Source organism: Podarcis bocagei (genome assembly GCF_964188305.1).
Source record: "Podarcis bocagei genome assembly, chromosome: Z".
In the NCBI taxonomy this organism is placed as follows: Eukaryota; Metazoa; Chordata; class Lepidosauria; order Squamata; family Lacertidae; genus Podarcis; species Podarcis bocagei.
The window spans coordinates 24,132,838-24,151,754 of NC_138140.1; the positions used below are offsets into that span (position 1 = coordinate 24,132,838).

At 41.8% G+C, this 18,917-nt stretch overlaps 1 protein-coding gene and 1 long non-coding RNA gene across 2 annotated transcripts in view; one reads left to right on the top strand and one right to left on the bottom strand.

The window, feature by feature from the left end:
• Positions 1-4,741: 4,741 nt before the first annotated feature.
• On the bottom strand, positions 4,742-17,352 carry LOC308579198. The gene is made up of 3 exons (XR_014004365.1): positions 17,243-17,352; positions 7,074-7,154; positions 4,742-5,057 (listed from the first exon to the last, which is right to left on the bottom strand). It is a non-coding gene; the product is annotated as an uncharacterized lncRNA (long non-coding RNA).
• Positions 17,254-18,917, top strand: part of LOC308579194 (ligand of Numb protein X 2-like) — a 44,063-nt gene continuing 42,399 nt past the window's right edge. The window contains exon 1 of the mRNA XM_081180008.1: positions 17,254-17,413. The gene's annotated coding sequence lies outside the window, so the exon portion shown is untranslated. The remainder of the gene's footprint in view (positions 17,414-18,917) is intronic.

Here is an 18,917-nt window from a genome sequence, read left to right on the forward strand (position 1 = left end):
ATAATTTAACATTATCACATGTCCACCACATATGGTAAAAAATCGCCTTCTTTAGCATTACATTCCCAACAATTCTTATTTCTCATTCTATACATTTTAGCTAATTTAGTTGGAGTTAAATACCATCTATACATCCCATGTCCCTGGGACACATGCCACACCACTGCGGGCAGTGTGCCACGCCCCCAAGACGACACCGGCCACGCCCCCGCCTGCTCTCCGCCTCCGGTGCCGGAGCATGAAGCTCCACCACTGATCTTGTAATTTCAAAACCATTTTTCTTTTGTCTTTGTTAAATATATCATTTATTTGATGATATTGCAACCAACCTGTTAATACATCACCAACTTCATCAAATGGTTTCATTTCTAACTCACTATCGGCTTCCATCAAAATCTCTCTATAGGGGGGCCATTTTCCTTTCATATTTAATCTTTTAACTTTTAATCTTTTAACAGATATTGCTTCCACTGGGGATAGCCACCAAGGTGTTTTTCTTTCTAACAGGTTTTTATACCTCACCCAAACATCATATATGGATTTCCTTATTGGGGCCCAGCCTCTATTCTCACTTTACCCCAGCAACATGGGAAGGAAACTCTCGAGTTTCAATCTGAATCTGCATCAAAGTGATTTTGCTTTGCTGCCTGAATCAGTTACTGCAATGTTTATCCTTCTGGCCAGATGAATTTCCTGTTCTGTAAATCTACACTGACATCTGCTGGCAGGCTTGAGGTAATTAAAAGCAGAAGTTTTTGATTCATCACCAAAAGTAGAGATCCGTGATTGTCTTGACTACTATCTTACCCGCCGAAACATTCTCCCCTCCTTAAACTTTCAGCTTTAATTTTTCTACCCAGGAAGCTGCTTCATACTGAGTCAGACCAATGGCCCTTTTAGATCAATACTGTCTACTCTGGCAGTTCTCTAGGGTCTCAACATACTTCCCCCTGAGTTCTACCTGGAGGTAAGAGAGATAAAACCTAGTTGAGTTTATTTTAGGCTATTACATTCACACCCTGCTTTTTCTTCCATCACCGAAACCAAAGCCGTTTCTAGTCAGCCAACCATTCAGGTGCTGATCAGAGTGAGACCTCCTTGGTTTCAGCCAAGTAGTGGCCTCATGTATGTAGCTTTAGACTGTACCCAGGGCCCATCTGCTAGGGAAAATAAGCAGCAATCAGTACTCTACCCAAATATTCAGAAAGAAGTAAGCATGTTCCTGATTTCTAGAATTCCAGCCAATGAGTGCAAAGATCAAGGGATAGTTGAAAAAACACACTTTGAACTTATTTTTGATTATATTTAAATGTTGATTCTATTATTGTGTCTTACATCACTTTAAAGATACACTGTAAACATTATTCAGATCATTTCACATTCATTGTGAAGATTTCCCAGTACTCCCTTCATCTTGTCAGCCACATTTCTGGCCACAAGCCTGTGACTGAGACTGGCTGGCAGCTCCTTTATGGAACTATAAATAGAATAATTTTCCATGCCAGGAAAGTTGATAGCTCCAGTTTTTGTGTGGAAAAGACAGTATATAAACCTTATGTATAAAGAGATAGCAAGCCCCTTTCTCACTGATGTTGCCAGGTTACACCTGTTCAGAGGGGTGATGGCTGGAACTTCCATTGCTACCAAACAGGGAACCTTTGTGATTGTAAATATAGAGAAACACTTGAGTCCAGTTTTCCTCCAGCCTGGTGTCTTGGACTCCAGTTACTACCAGCCCCAGCTAGCACAGCCAATTGTTAGAGGTGATAGGAGTCACATTTGGTAGGCACTAGGTGGTAGAATGCTCTTGATGCTCTGCTACAGAATGACCACTTTAATCTACACTGAAACTGTGCAAAGATCTCACTTGAACAAACTGGAATGCTTGTAAATTGAGTTGTTGGCACAAGTGAAAATGAACAAAGCATAAACCCAAATGTTCTATTGGCAGCTTTTTAGTTTGTGCCCAGTGTTGGCTAGCACCCATTGAAGCTGGTAGGGCAAAAGGCAGGGTGACAAATATTAGGTAGAGGTAGAGGCAGAGGCAATGGCAGGCAGAAAAAAATGATTCTAATGTTTTCCCCTATCCTCCTCCCCAGTGAATTCTACGAGGGCAACACTGAAGCTACATACTCACATGTTTGTAGCAAAAAATGCATTATTTCTCAATATGGAATTGTTCATGCTCATCCTCAATTAATCAATCTAGATTTATTCTAGATCCTGACATCCACAAGGGTGGGTGTACATGTTCCCTTATCCCAAAGAATTCCAATAAAGAAGACAACTTTCATTGTGCAGCCTTAATTTGCAGCTGTGTGATTGAATTGCATTTTGAAATAGTGACAGTCTAGAAGTGCCCTAAGCTTCTGCTGGCATGTTTTCTCTTCTTTGTACTGCTGTGAGTCTTCCCAAATGTCTTTTTTTGATTAATTTGTCTCTGAGCTTTTGTATGCATGCTAAAATCTAATGTAGAAACTATTTTAAAAGAGCAGATTAACCTTGATTTAACAGCAAGCAAATTTATTTTTAAAAAATTCCATTGCCCTTAAATGGGTAAAAAGTCAGGTCAAGTTCTGCTTTGGGAAACTGCTGTCATCTTCAGCATTAAGCATGCCATATACCATGATAACACTGCAAACTGACCACTGACTTGCAGACACTACTTCCTGAGTTTCATTAAAAAATGAAAAAGACCTGTTTTAACCTTCTCTGCCTACTTGAGTTGTGTTCACCTGACCCCCTTAGACTATCATAAAGGTTTTTTTTACCTTGGTGCATTACACAGTTTTCCTCTCATCCTGTTCACAGCAGCACGACTTCATACATTTCTGTTTTTGTTCATACAGCAGAGGGTATCTTTACACTGTGCAAAAGTGCGCACCCTGGCTAGAGAAAAATTCAGAGTGGTTTAGGGACTCCAATCGATGACACTCTTGCTACAACATGGCTTTGTCACTGTGAGTCTCCATCTTTATCCATTTCCAAAAGTAGTGATGCAGGCCTTACAAATCCCAACTGGATATTCAGTTTAAGAGAAAAATGTGCAAAACAGCAGGGCTTTTTACAACAAATATGGGCATTTACCTCACAACATGAAACTTGCAGAGGAGAAAAATACAGATGGGGTGGTAACCCTTTATGTATATTTTTAAGACCTACTTTTCCTCTCCCCATTTTTATTAGATTAGATTTGATACAATTTTATAAAGCTAAAAATGAAACAATAAGTAAGGCATAATAACAGAAACGGAACATCCCATATTCCCCATCCTACCACCTCCCTCGCCCTCACAGTGTTTCTCACACTTGAGTCCACTGACCACTGATGGGAGTTATAGTCCAACAACAGCTAGGACTCAAGTTAGAGAAACACTATGTGATTCAGTTGCATTACAAATTAATTAAGAATTCTGATGCTTATGGGTAAGGACAGGCTCTGGCGTAAGGACACTAGCATCCTCTAAAATATTTTATCCTATACATCTCCATTGTGCAACTTGGAGTGATTGGAAGGAGTCTGGGTGGAGTTTCATTTGTCCACTGTGGTGGAGATGAAAAGGACAACCATTAACCTCTATAGAATTGCTATCGGATGTTCAGATGTTGATGTTATGATAGTATATGTTGTTGAATGGGTGATACAGTGGTACCCCGGGTTACATACGCTTCAGGTTACAGACTCTGCTAACCCAGAAATAGTACCTCAGGTTAAGAACTTTGCTTCAGGATGAGAACAGAAATCGTGTTTCGGCGGTGCGGCGGCAGCAGGAGGCCCCATTAGCTAAAGTGGTGCTTCAGGTTAACAACAGTTTCAGGTTAAGAATGGACCTCTGGAACGAATTAAGTACTTAACCCGAGGTACCACTGTAATTGGTCTGTTCTGTGATTGTCATTAATATATGAAATAAGCCTCCAAATTGGAAAGAAAGTGTCTAGTTTCTCTTGAGCAACATGGAATTTATGTTATCTTTTTGGCAATAGCCAATTCCTTTTTTTTTTTTTATAACATAGGTCTATACTGTGGTACCTCGGGTTACAGACACTTTAAGTTACAGATGCTTCAGGTTACAGACTCTGCTAACCCAGAAATAGAACCTCAGATTAAGAACTTTGCTTCAGGATGAGAACAGAAATTGCATGGCGGTGGCGCGGCACGCCCCATTAGCTAAAGTGGTACCTCAGGTTAAGAACAGTTTCAGGTTAAGAACGGACCTCCAGAAGGAATTAAGTTCTTAACCCGAGGTACCACTGTATGTAAGTCTTTCCATTTTGGGGCAACAGATAGATCTCAAGTCACGGTGTGGTGTGGTGTGGTGTGGTGTGGTGTGGTGTGGTGTGAGGTAATCTCTTCCTTAAAGATTGAGGTATTGGCATTAAAGTTGTTTATGTTTCAGAAAGCAGACTTGCTGGACAAAGACTCGTTTGACAGAGTGCAAACCATATACGCTTCAAAAGTGAGACATCTCATCTCCAGTCTACAACTGATTCCACCTAGCTCAAGTCCCCTCATTTGTGCACATGATTCATACATCTGAGGCTCTATGCTCACTGACCCTATTTGAGGATCTCTCTAATTCTGGCACAAAAAAGCAATCAGGTCTCAATTCTACACTATTTAAATTCCTAGTGGACCTCAAGTATGAAAGTGGAGGCAAAGCATGTCAAGCATGGGAAAGAGATATTGGGTTTAAATTTATGAATTACCGTATTTTTCCATGTATAAGACTAGGTTTTTACCCCTAAAAAATAATGTCAAAAATTAGGGGGCGTCTTATACTCTGGGCCATCTCCCCCCATTTTCTTAAATCTGAGTCCCCAAAATAGAGGGCATCTTATACATGGGGGTATCTTATAGATGGAAAAATACAGTATGCCTAGGAAAGTATGTGGTCTAGTGCTTACTTTGACTGCTACTTCCATAGTCCTACACAAGGCACTTTAAAATTAGTATATCATTGGCACTTGATTCAGGTGAAGTGCCATGGTCATGGTCATACCTTGTTTTACCAGAGGGGTTGTGAAGTCACTGGTTAATATATGCACCTATGGTGGAACTGTTGAAAATGAAGGGGTTTGGTAAAAGATAAGCAGAAAAATGAATTTTAGCTTACAAGTTTAGCCTTTTTAGGTGAAATATAACTAACACTGAAGAAAGTAATAATATGCTTAGAAAATCCCCTTTAAAAGCACAACTGCTCTTCTAGATACACGGTTTTTTGTACTGCGTCATTACAAAATGAAGTTTAATGGATACTTGTCCTTATATATATTATATTCATGTTTATTGAATATGTATTTCCACAAGGCAACAATTTGGCAACAATTTGTTAGCTAATTGCTCATTTTATATGATGCAGCCATTTATTTGGGAATCTCAGTTGCGGCACATAATAATTATTCAGACATTTAGATTTATCCCCCTGCCCTTTCACTCTTACGATGTTGCAACATGAACAGAACCTTGTTGGAAACATTTTGTCCCTTCACTTAAGCAGTGACAGAAACGTAGGTGGAACCAGCCAAGTGCCTCTTCATTATCTCCCTGTATCCTTTTTGTGTCCTCTCCAAGTTTTTCTCAAATTTGTTCTGCTGTCCATTACGGTACTATGTTATTTATTACAATTAACATATAATTTCCCTGCAGATATGGCAGGCAGGCACTTATGTTGCCTGCTGAAATTGCTTTAAATGCCACTGTTGTCTTTACATCCAACCTACTTAATGTTCCCGGTGACAAAGTAAGCAAATATGAGGTTTTATGGAAACAATTACAGGCAAATGAGGCTTTTACATCAGTCATGATGTATAACAACACCTCTCCATAGAATATTACTCTAATCTAGCCATCAAATAGATAATACTTATTCATAATATCTCAGCCCACATGATCAGCATGCATTTGCTGCCTTAAAAACCTCTATCAACTTGCTCACTCGCTGGATCATCACCTTGTCGTGGTGCATGGGCTTGCACGTCCCTGTGATCCTTGTGAGCGAAGCCATTGGGAGTCTCGTACTGCCAGCAGGGTCACCCAAGGCAGTAAGGTCCAAGGAGAGGAGCTAGAGCAGTGGTTTTCAACCAGGGTGTCATGGCATCCTGGGGTGCATTGAATCATGGTCGGGGTGTTGCAGGCAACACTGGCCTCTGCCCCTCTTTCCTTCCCTCCCTCCTCTGACATCCTCTCGCATCTCTGTTTCCCAAAGGCTTGAACAGCTGTTTATTGCAGCAGCCATGGCTATAGGTTCCGCAGGTGAATAGTGCCTCTAGGAGGCACCTCTCTTTGGGAGGAGGGGCAGCTCAGAGACCAGGGATGGAAGCAACAGCTGCCTGGAGGAGAGGGAAGAGGAAAGGAGGCTGAGGGAACACTCCACAAGGGCGGGTGTTTGAAAAAGGATGAGAGACTGCCAGCTCTGCAGGCAAGGGGTGACATTACCGGGCTTCTAAGCCCCACAGGGGTGCTACAGAAAGACTGTAGTTAAGGGAGCCATGGACTCAAAAAGGTTGAACATCTCTGAGCTAGACAAAGAATGATCTAAGAAGTCCTCAACGTCAGAACAGGCAGAAAATAATAAGTAGTATGTTACAACGGCTGTGAAGGTGGATGAAGGATACAGCAGATAAGAATCTACTAGTTGTCGTGATGCTCATGCTATCAGAATAGAGCCTTACTGCATGAACTGATTTCGACTCATAAAAAATATTCACACAAAAGCATCTTCCAAAAACCCATCCCAAAACCCACCCACCCCAAATGAACTTACTAGGGGCTAGTAAGTTGCTTTGCTTTGCTCACCAATCCCCTAGCCCCACCAATCCCCTTCCAACCCTCATCACCAAAGTCCATCCCTCCTTACTCCTTGCCCAAGCCCCCTCCCCTAATCCCCTCCCTTTACTCACCAAACCTCTACAGCTTCCCCGTGATGCTGCACCGCCTCTCTCAAACCAACTACCACTGCAAGCCCAGCTTCCTCACCCACTTCAGCCCCCTGCTACAAGCCCAGGTCTCTTGTAGGCTGCCTCTCTTCCTTACCTGTTCCTTGCCTATACAGTATAAAGAGAAACTAACATACCTATTCCAAACTCTTCCCAATGAGATCCTCCTTAGTCATAACTGTAAGTGGAAAAGGAAACCATTTGTAAAAACCATGGTCCTGTAAAAAAACACAAACCAGGATAAATTCCAAATTCTTGTACCTTTCTTCATCAGGCTGGGGAGTCCCTAACTTGAAATAATATTATATTGCTCATCAAGTCAAACATGTGGTTCTCTTAATCTTGGAAGATGACTCTGAGCAATGGGTACAATTAGAAACATATATAATTGATAATATCCCAACCACAGTCTACCACTTCTTTAAAACTAGAATTAAGAACACTACTACACTACAAAACACTACAAAAATAGATTTACGCAAACTATGTTTAATGTATGGAAGGAGAAAATAGGAACATTGTCTCCAAGTTCGTCCCCCCCCCCACTCCCTCTAGCTTTCCATCTATTATTTTGTAAATCTCTTCACCAACTCTCTGTGACAAGATGGAAAGCCAAGAGTCTATGCTGCTTAGTGAACATCTATGAGAGCAATACCCCACTAAGGGTACAAGAACTGCAAACGAAATGGGAGAAATTCATATATCATGGCTACTGTGCTACCAACTGGAAGTTTTTCTTCCAGGTTGTCTCGTGTGCCCCCCCCCCCCGGTACAGGGGAGCACAAAAATCGCACCACTCCACTCTGGCTCGGAGTGGCTAGGAGCCTGCCTGCCCATTCACAAGCTCCCCAGGCCACTCCTTTGCTGCTTTACAAGGAGGGAGGCACGAATACATCTCATTGCCAAGTGAGTAAGGGATTGGGGTGGGGGCGGGGGGTTGCCATGATACAGTTCCTTGCCAAGGGCACAAGGGAGCCTAGGTATGCCTCTGTTCTTGCATGCTACTCTGTCCTGCTTTTTACTAGTTGAGCTGACCATTCTACCTCTATAGCAGGCTGGGATTTTTTAAAGCAGATTTCTAGCTGCACAAATGCCCTTCCCTGTAAAATTGGGAGAGCCAAACAAACAGAAAAAGTACTTTGTCCCTTGGTTGCACTCTGTATCAATGGCGGTTTCACCATAGGACTCAGTGGCTCCTATCTACTTCACAACAATGATTCATACATTTATCTACTCCAGTAACTAACAGGTGCAAAAACAGGAAGATACGATGAAGCGTTACTTGCACAGCTGTAAAGGATGAAGAAAATGAAGTTCTTATCAAAAAGTAGAGGATGTTTTCATTGAGCTTGGGGAGTTTGTTTTAGGTATGGCAATTGAGCTTAAGTAATTTATTGCAAGTTCTGTTGCTTTACTCTCAAAACAATGCAAGTGTGAAATTTAAATGAGAGACTACCATCAATTCCTCAGCAACTATATCATAGTGGCTCCCTATTTTAAAGAAGTGAATAATGTTTCATAGTGGAACAAAATGAGAGGAAATTAAATATTAATTTAAAATAATTGCCATATTTCCAGAATTAAATTTAAGCTTGCCATGAGATCATGATGACTGCATAACTACAGCAATTATAGCATCGGGTTTCATTTAAAAGATTATTAAGTGGACATGAATATTATTAAACTGAATAACCTTAAAAAAGCCTGGTACATTATTAATCTTATGCTATTTTCTTTTTTGTAAAGTTTTCTATTATTATATGTTATGATGTATATAAAACAGAGAGAACAATTATTATAACAGATAACAATTAAAAAGATGAAAAACAAAGTTATAAAACAGGCATGAAGAATGAGTATGGTTGCAAATGGGTTTAAAAAAAAAGTCCAAGTTTGTTGTTGTTTAGTCGTTTAGTCATGTCCGACTCTTCGTGACCCCATGGACCAGAGCACGCCAGGCACTTCTGTCTTCCACTGCCTCCAGTAGTTTGATCAGACTCATGCTGGTAGCTTCGAAAACACTATCCAACCATCTATCAAAGTTATCATACTATCAAATCTGCTTCCAGATTTGCCAGAATTGCAATGAGGGCTGCCTTGAAAATGATGGTTTCACTGTATATGCCATAAAGGAATGCCAAATCACAGAAAAAGTGTGTGGCGGTTCTAGCTCTTGTCAAAATCTCAAATTATTTGTAATTTTTTCCATTAAAGCTATATTCCATCGAGATTGATACCAAGCATCCAATGTAAGATTTGGGGCAGTATTCCACTGAGTTGCAATTACTACTCATGCTGCCCAGATCATAACCTTATACTACTAATCTTTATACTTGGCATGCAAACCTCAGTATTACGGGTTACTTTCCTACTGAGAAAAAGTATTAAGCTTTCCTCCTAGATATGAATATTTGCCTTTCTAAAAACAAAGCACTGAGAAGGAAACATACTATATCCATATTATGTTCAGCACTTTAAAAAGTATATAAATTATAAATTATTTCCTACCAGACTTAACATATTGGAAAGAACATGAATCATAACCAGTTCCCTCAAAGATATATAGCTGATCTGAAAGGTCTTTAGTTTCATGAAGTTCCATAAAATACACAAAACACCCCTAATTCTAGTGGCCCTGGATGTATAAAAAGTTTTTGACCCTGTTAATTGTAATTTTTCATTAAGCTCTCTTTCTTGTTATAGGTTTGGCCTCAAATTTACTGCCACATGCTATTTATTCAACCTACCACTGCATAGATATGAGCTAATGATCTAGATTTGTGTGTGTGGAGAGAGGGAGGTACCAAACAGGGCTGCCCACTGTCCCCCAACTTTTCATATTAGTCTTTGAATTTTTGGCTAACACTCTTTGGTCCAACCTTACTATCACAGGCAGTAATGCTAATGGCACAGAACAGCTGTTAAACTTTTATGCTGATGACATTCTGCTCATCCTTCAAGGCCTCCAGACAGTTGTTCCCCTACCTCATGTCTGAGTTGGAAACTTGTAATGAGAGCAGGCTTTTGAGTGAATTTTGGAAAGACATAGGATGTCAGATGATGTCTTTGAATATATACCCAGGTACCCAAATTTCCTTATTCCAGATATTAGGTATTCTTCTCTCTATAATTAATACTTTTGGGTATATAAACATCTGCATAAATCTTTTAGAGCAAATTATTGTGTCATATGGCAGAAAATACTTCCAGTGGAACAGACCATGGGTGCAGCCAGGGTTTTTGGGGAGAGGAGGACTTTTGTTTCGGGGGCAGAACTGAGCTATCTGTGACTCAGTCGGTCAGCTTAAGGGTTTTTTTTTAATTAACTTGTTTGAGGGGGTCAGCTGCCCCTCCTACGCCCATGGAACAGACTAAATTAAAAAAATTCCAGCTGTCTGGCAGCTATAAAGAAAGTAATCTTCCCGAGCTGTCCTGCCTGTATATTTTTGTTTTTAACAACAGTGATTCTGTCCTCGATAGTAAGCTGCTGGCAGAGTATAGTTGAATTCTTAACTTTTAAAAGTAGAGATCAAGAACCTCTAACGTTCATAGATACGGACCTGCCTCTGAAGAAGGCTGGGACATTCCTCTATTTAAGATTTATTATGAGTCAAACCAGATTCAACATCCAATTTATTTCATGGCAAGAAGGCAAATAAATCAGTAGGTGTAGGTGGAAAAGGGAATCTTAGGTTGGATTATACAGACAGCATTCATTTTGTTAAAATGGTGTTATGTCACTTCTCTGAAAAGAAACAGACTGCACTTTGGCAGGGACTCTACAACTTTGGAAACACAGAAAATAAAGGCTTTTACCTAACATAACCTTCTAAATCATGCTACGCTATTACCTGGACTCTGCCTCATGTGATAGGCAATTTAATATTATAAACTTTGAACAGGGAGGTCTTTAAAGATTTAGATATTTCATCTAAATTTCACTTGCCTTAGCTAGGGATTTGCCTAAATTTTTAAATTACGGTATATAATTTAAAGGAGAGTGTAAGCAAATGCCGGGTCTTTGAGCCACTATCCTTAGTAGGGTAACAACTGATCAATAAAGACTTTGGCACAGTGGACAAACTGAAGGAAGTGTGGGAATCTGATTGGTCTATTAATCTTGAAAATACCCATTGGTCTTCTATTTTTGGAACCTTTATTTTTAAGTCAACACCTGTATCCATCAAACAGACAATGCTAAAAAAAATTGTTGTTCTTTTGCAGCAAATATGTCAATCCTTCTGCTACTCCCCTGTGTTGGAAAAGATACAGAGAAGTTGGCTTGTGCTAATATATGTGGTGGCTCTGTTGTAAGGTTTCCAAATTTGGGGATTTTTAATGAAATAAATAGAAGAAATAACAGGGCAAAAAACTGTAAAATCCTTTGATTTGGCATACTTTTGGCCTTTTCCAGGGAACAAATGTGGGACTGCTGTTTAAACCTCTTATTGGATGCTTATTTGTGCCAGCTCAGTTGGTTATCGCTTGATACTTGAAGGATGACACTGGAGCCAACAAGGATAACTGGCATAATAAGGTTGGGCAAATTGCATTATTGGAGGACTTAACTAACCAACAGCATGCAAAAGTGTTGGTTGGCCCAGCATTGGCCTACTTCTCCTGCAGTACCCCTCCTTAGTGGCTCAGATGTGCCTGGGTATGGAGCCCACCCATATCCTGCTGTGGGGACATACCCTGGATTCAAAACTATTCCACCCAGTTAGGACTCCTCCTGTAGCTCTTGGTGTATGTTGCTATGTCTTGAGGATGGAGGCAAAAGAAAATGCCCCATGTTGCATCTGCATATTATCTGCTGCTGTGGCTGAATAATTAGGGAATTGCTCTGTGGTGCAATGAGCTGAAGCTTCTCCAAAATTATCCATGCATTCTTAAGGAGAACAAGTAACACAGTTCTAGTGGAAAAGAACCTCTTAGCTCTTATCCTGATAAGAAGGGAAATATTCTTTAGGTATTCTTTAAAACAAAACAAAAAACACAACTGTCAGGTTGTACAGGTACAGTTTTATCTGTAGGTATATTTCTAATTTCAAAAACAAACAGTATCTTATGAATAAAGCTTAATTTAGAAACCATTATTGTACTCTACCAACATAAGTATCTTAGTGAACCTGGGGGTTTTTTTTTATTTGGCTCTGTATCCTGTGGTTTTAGCTCAGAGAAAACTGTTTCATAACTGCATAAACAGTGCAGGTGTCTCATCTTATTCAGTAGGGTGTGTCCATTTGTTTCAGACATATGACACCACAGAACAGGAAGAAAAATGAAAGACAAACCTACCCACCTACATGTAAAGAGATGCAGAGACACAGGATCTAATGCTGAAAAATGGGCAGGTACTGAAGAAAAGCAAAGGGTAAGGGCTTCTGCTGAGGTTTTCAGCTGAGTAGAATTTTGAAAGTTGTCTGTGAGGTTTTGAGGAATTTAAAATATTATGTCAAAATGAATTGGATTGTTATATGTTTTGAAATGAAGTGACTGTACTTGTATTAATGTTATTTTTATCCATTTTTCTATTACCGTATTTTTTGCCCTATAAGACGCACTTTTTCCCCTCCAAAAATGAAGGGGAAACGTGGGTGCGTCTTATGGGGCGAATGCAGGCTTTCACTGAAGCCTGGAGAGCGAGAGGGGTTAGTGCGCACCGACCCCTCTCGCTCTCCAGGCTTCAGGAGAGCCCCAGCGCCAGCCCCACAAGGTCTCCCTGCTGTCCCCGGACCTGATCGCAAGGTGGGCGGCGGGGAGAAGAGCGCTTCTCCCCGCTGCCTGCCCCACAAGCGCCTGGGGGGGGATAAATTTTTTTCCCTTTATTTCCCCCCAAAAAACTTGATGCGTCCTATGGGCCGGTGCGTCCTATGGGGCGAAAAATACGGTATGCTGTAGGACATCTTGGATATATTTATGTGGGGAAATGGTGAGCAAATTGAGGAAGAAGGAGGAAGAGGAGGAGGAGGAGAAAATTCTAGAGAACCTATTTGAAGGATTTCAGTTGCAGTGATGTTTTATGGTAAATTTTGAAGTGCAGCAGTTCATCATGACAGCTCCAATAGCAATTTCCCTTGGGAGAGTTAAAAATGCAGATGTATTGATCTAATATTTACACACAAACATGCACACACAATAAAGACCAGTTCTATGTGGCATTATACTCCATTTATTAGAAAAAAGCATGACTGCCATCATGCATAGCCAGTCGCCAGGGAGCAAGCTCCAATAAACTCAGTATTATGTATTTATGACTGCAGAGGAGGAAGAAGAGGAGGAGGAGGAGGAGGAGGAGGAGTTTGGACTTGATATCCCACCTTTCACCCCCCTTCAGGAGTCTCAAAGCGGCTAACAATCTGCTTTCCCTTCCTCCCCCACAACAAACACTCTGTGAGGTGAGGCCGAAAGACTTCAGAGAAGTGTGACTAGCCCAAGGTCACCCAGCAGCTGCACGTGGAGGAGCGGAGAATCAAACCCGGTTCACCAGATTATGAGTGCACTGCTCTTAACCACTACACCACACTGCACTCATTAATGCCAGTATGGACTTCTGACAAGAGCTTCACAATATCATTTTTGATAGCCAAGCCTACTCCATGTATTCAACATTCTTGTTCATGTATTCCAGAAGAATGTGTAGCCTCCTTTTTCTTCCTTCAGTTGTCCCTCTCCTGCTCTTCGAGTTTCTTGAAGCACTGCAATATTGATGTTAAAACGTTGCAACTCTCTTGCAATGATGGCAGTTCTGTGTTCGGGATGTTTGTTATCTGTGTTATCCAACAAAAATCCATATATTCCATCTTCCAAAGTTCAATTGTCTTACGACCACTGGGTGGTAACCCCACTGGGCGTGGTAATCCATTCAGGGGGAAAGGAGGGTAGACTATGTTTAGGGAACTTTTTCTAGCCCCTCCGCCTTTTTGGGATGAGCAGAGTAGATCCTAAATAGGGCTGCTCAGTCATGGACACAGCTGCCGAGCTGCTCAACTGCCTCATTCCTTGGGTCAGAGTGACTGAATATGTATCCACCGCCCATGTGCTGGTTCATAACTAGGGGCTTTCAGATTTCACGGTCCTGCCCCCGTTACCATTTGCCAATCATCATGGGACTTTTTTGGGTTTGGGATTTGGTTTTGGAAGACACCAATGCACAATCTCTGATGGCATGAGTATCACGAAGACTGGTAGATTCTTCTGCCTGTTCTGCCGTTGAGGACTTCTTGGATCCTTCTTTGTCTAGCTCCTCCCCCTTTGACCTTACTGCCTTGCGTGACCCTACTGGGAATATAAGACTCCCAGCAGCTTCGCTCACAAGGGTCATAGGAGCATGCAAGCCTACTCACCACAATGAGGTGATGATCCAGCAAGTGAGTCTGAAAATCACAATACCAGTTACTGCATAGGGTAAGATGAATTCCAGATGATAGCTATAAGAATGAATGATATTGATCAATATGTCTAAAGTAACAAAGATCATTTTTAATTATATGATTGATCTTGTATCTTTTATTTTTAAATAAATGACCCAGAATGAGGGATAGCTGGGACATGGACTGAATGGCATAAAAGGAATATTTGGGTATCCTTAACTGGGGCCCTTGTGCATCAAGGGGAAGATAGTGTGGGATATTGTGCAAATAAATGATAGGCAGAGAGAAATGCCAGTTGTTGGGGAGGATGACATACAAATGTTATACATGGGTTAAAAGGGGAACAGAGTAGTGCTAGGTAATGGGTATGCATCCAATATATTGCTAGAGGCTGGTGAGGTAATGAAACTATGAAATGCCAAATGTTTTCTGCAGTACAGTGCCTGGGGTAGTGAACAGATATGTTTGCCAACAAGAATAGCACAAGGATCCTAAAAAAACCCTACAAAATATGAAATTACTGGCAAGAAAAGGGCTAGAAAGTTTTAAGAATTCCTCTCAGGTAGCATCTCATAGAAGATGTTGAAATTGGTTTTTGTATTTCTTAAGACTGTGGTTTACTCCTCTAAGTTGGTCAGAATGTGCATTCATTTTAAATTGTTTTTCTCCGTGACACGAGCAATGACTCTGAAGCTCTCTCACATTATCTCTGCCAAGAATGAGCATTGCTAAGCAAGAATGAACAGAGCCATGTGTCAATCAAAGGTAAATATATGACCTAATGTAAGTTCAACATTATTGTTATATGTTCTTGAGCAATTCAAAGTCCAATGGGCTAAAAAAAGGTTAAAACTCCTTTTCATCCTTTCTGATAGGGGCTTTGTTTCATCACACTCTTCGGCTGGGAGTTTCATTTTCTCTTAGTTTGCTGTTCTTGTTATAACAGCACTATGAATTTTGTTTGCTCCTTGGATTTATGCTAATTCTTTTTATGTATATTGGCTTATATTTTAATATTTTTGTTACTGTAATATTACTGCTCAGAGGCCTCTTGATGAAAAGGCAGCCAGAGGAAAAATGGAAATCTAGATAAGCTTGCAAATCTGAACACCATAAAACACTGGCTGGACAGTTTGACTTCAAGGTCAGTTCTCTGACCGTGGACCAGCTGCTGTTTTTCTCCGTTTAGGTCACCTCACAGAATACTTTTATGAGTTTGGTGCAGAGGAGTAGGCTGTATGCCAAGACCCAAGTGTTAAAATATAAACAAGGATTCAAATTCCTGGTGAGATGAAAGCCTAATTAATGGGCCATTAAGTGAACAAAAGAAGTGAATCTGTGCCAGACAATAAATGGGTTGAGCCCTTCCCTCAACTGGCTGGTAGTTAGAAAGACAAAGGCTAGAGAGTTGGGAGATGTGAGCTAGGAGCAGAAAGCAACAGGTTGGAAAGCCAGAGAGTTGTGTGATTTATGTTTAAATCCAAGACTGTGGCTATGGGGGAAGCAAAGCGCTCTTGGAGTGTTAATGCTGTGAACCCCTCCATCCAATGCCAGGTGGCCTTTTAGGAGCCCCACGACAATGGATCAAAATGGGTTTATTAGAATTATTGGTTGGTAAAATAAAAAACGTATTAGGAGATAATCTGCAAGAGGGGCCTGGATATTTGGACAGCCTAGGGGCTTCAATAGGCTTTAATCCGACACTGCCTCCATTGTTGTACATTGGTACCTCAGGTTACAGACGCTTCAGGTTACAGACTCCACTAACCCAGAAATAGTACCTCAGGTTAAGAACTTTGCTTCAGGATGAGAACAGAAATTGTGTGGCGGTGGCATGGCAGCAGCAGGAGGCCCCATTAGCTAAAGTGGTACCTCAGGTTAAGAACAGTTTCAGGTTAAGAACGGACCTCCAGAATGAATTAAGTTCTTAACCCGAGGTACCACTGTTTATATGTGTAAATAAACCATATATCACAAAGATACCAGTCCCCACTGTGCCGCATTCTTAAGGAAGTGATTGGAACCCATGGAATCTCACACCACTTGAAGACTGGGGTGGCATGCAACAATACTTTCTAGAGTTGCATATAAATGTGTGATGCAAACTTAATAAATGATAAAAAAACAAATATAAAATGGGCACAGTTTATGTAACACCCCACCACTTTTTAGGACTGATGTAGAAACTGTGTAGACAAGAAAAACAAAAGTGCATTGTGTTCATTGGGTCTGACTCCCTAGGATGTGTGTTTAGGATTGGGCTACAAGCGTAAGTGCAGGAACCCATCAGGTTTTAGTGTTTTAACTTTTGTATGTTTTAAAGTAGCGTTGCGGCTTTTGCCCACCCCCACCCAATTTAATTTTTTTATCTTTTCATAAACAGCTTGTGTGTGAGTGTGTGTTACAAACAAGCGGTGTATAAATTATATGAAATAAATAACTCTCCCCCTTCACCTGCAAGGAGCATAAGGTGGCCTCACAACAGCTCTGCCAGGTAGGTTAGGTTGAGAGCAGGCAAAGACGACCCGCGGGTCATTCCCCGCGGCTTGAACCCCGGTCTCCCAGGTCGCTCGAACCGCGTCTGCACCGCGCTGTAGCCTGCGATTTGGGGCTACACTTTGGCCAAGGGCGGCGGCATCTGAGCCAGCCATTCATTTTATACATCTTTTGTGTGTGTGACACAGAGAGAAAGGAAACTTATGGGGGGCACCTGGAGGACAACCAGCCGGGCGCGCGTGTGAGGCGTTGTTTTGAGGGGCGGCGGCAAAGGCAAAGGCAGGCGGGGAAAGAGGCGGCGGCAGCGGCTGTTTCGAGGGGTGGAGGCGGGCAAGCTGAGGCACCTGAGCGGCACCCGCCTCCTCTTTCTCCTCCCTCTCTCCGCCCTCTCAGTGGTTTCGTCTTTCTTCCTTTCTTTCCTCCGCCCGGAAACTCACAAGAGAAGCAGCCACGTTGCCTCAGCCCTACCGACCTGGGCCGGGTTCGGCGGCGGCGGCAGCGGCAGCGGGTCCCCTGAGGAGAGCCGGGAGCCCGCGCTTTTCCTTGGCGCCTTTCCCGCCCTCCCGCGGGTCTGAGGAGCCCTCTCCCCCGCGCCTTACCTCCACCAGGTGAGTCCGCCTCCCTCCTCCTCCCTCCTCCTCCTTCTCCCGAGCTGCCGTTGGGATTGAGACCGGGTCAAGCGCGGAGGGGGAGACGCACCCAACATCGTTAATTCTTACCACAACACACACACACACATAAACACCCCGCACATTAGAGTTTAAAAGTTTCGGGGGTTGGATGGGAAGGGTTGCGGCTTCTTTCCGAGGGGATCGCCGAGTCTCCTTTGACCACCTCAGGATGACTTCCGTGCCCTAAGAGGGGTGTGGAACCAAGAATAATAGTAACAACAGCAGTAACAAGGCATAAAAATGACTCATGTGGTCAGGAAGAGCTTCAAAATGTTACTTGGGTTGTGGTGAAGATGAGTTCTGTGTTGTTGTTTTAACTATTCGCTGACTTCTGTTTTGAGAAAAATCAACCAGGCGATTTGCAAAACTCCTCGGATTAAAATTTTGGATTAGTTTGAATAGGGGTTTATGCTTGGGGGGATTATTATTTCCCTGATGTCTCCCCCCCCCCAATAATTCCCTTCATGATACTTATGTTAATAATTGTATAGGTGAATTTATAGTTCAGAGCTCTGTGACGTGTTTGTCACCCTCAGTGTCTTTAGGACGAGCTAAGAGTGAGCAATTGTCCCATCTCACAGGCTGGTGGTTGTGAAGATAAATTGGGGAGAGAGGTTCCATCACTTATGTGGTCCTGATCCTCCATGGAGGTAGGGCAAGATAAAGATGCAAGTAGTCAGAATTGTTCAACAGGGTTTAGAAACTGTCCTCGGTTCATGGACAAACATGAATGGGAAGGGTGGAACTCAGTAGAGCTTCAGGTGTACAAATACATTATATTATTAATATTAATCTTATTGGAATGGTTGTGATCAACACAGTCACCAAACCATGTTTTGAACCACCCAGCAGCAGTGCAAGAGCAATTATTATGGATTAGTGACTTCTTAATAAGTTTTAGGTGCTCTTTTTGCCTTGTGACGTAAGAAGTGGGTTTATTCCGTCGTTTGATGCAATAGCAATAGTTTAGATTGTACAGAGCAAGGAGGCCATAGGTGTAACAACTTGTGATCTCCCAAAACTGCAAGCAACCCCACCAGTCACTGGCGAGTTATTCTCTGTTTTTTTCTTACCTGCCTATTAAATACTGGGTGATGAGGATGGGTTTGTCAGGCTAAAATAAATACATACAGGCTGGTATGGTCATATTTGGTGTCTCACAGTTTGTGCAGCCTAACCCATGGCTATCACAAACACTGATGAATGTGTTTGGTATATTTCTATCCAGCTTTTTAAGACAAGCACTCACAAACATGTAAAAAAATTAGATTTAGAGCTAATTAGGCTTAACTAAGCGTTAGTCCCATTGAACTTCTGAGTTGGTATGCTGTTGCTATAGAACGAGGAGATAGCAGTTTTTAGTTATGCAGTGAGCATTTCCGGAGAAGCAAATCACATCAAGGTCACTGGGATTTGTTTACCTTCTAGTAAGTGTTTAGTC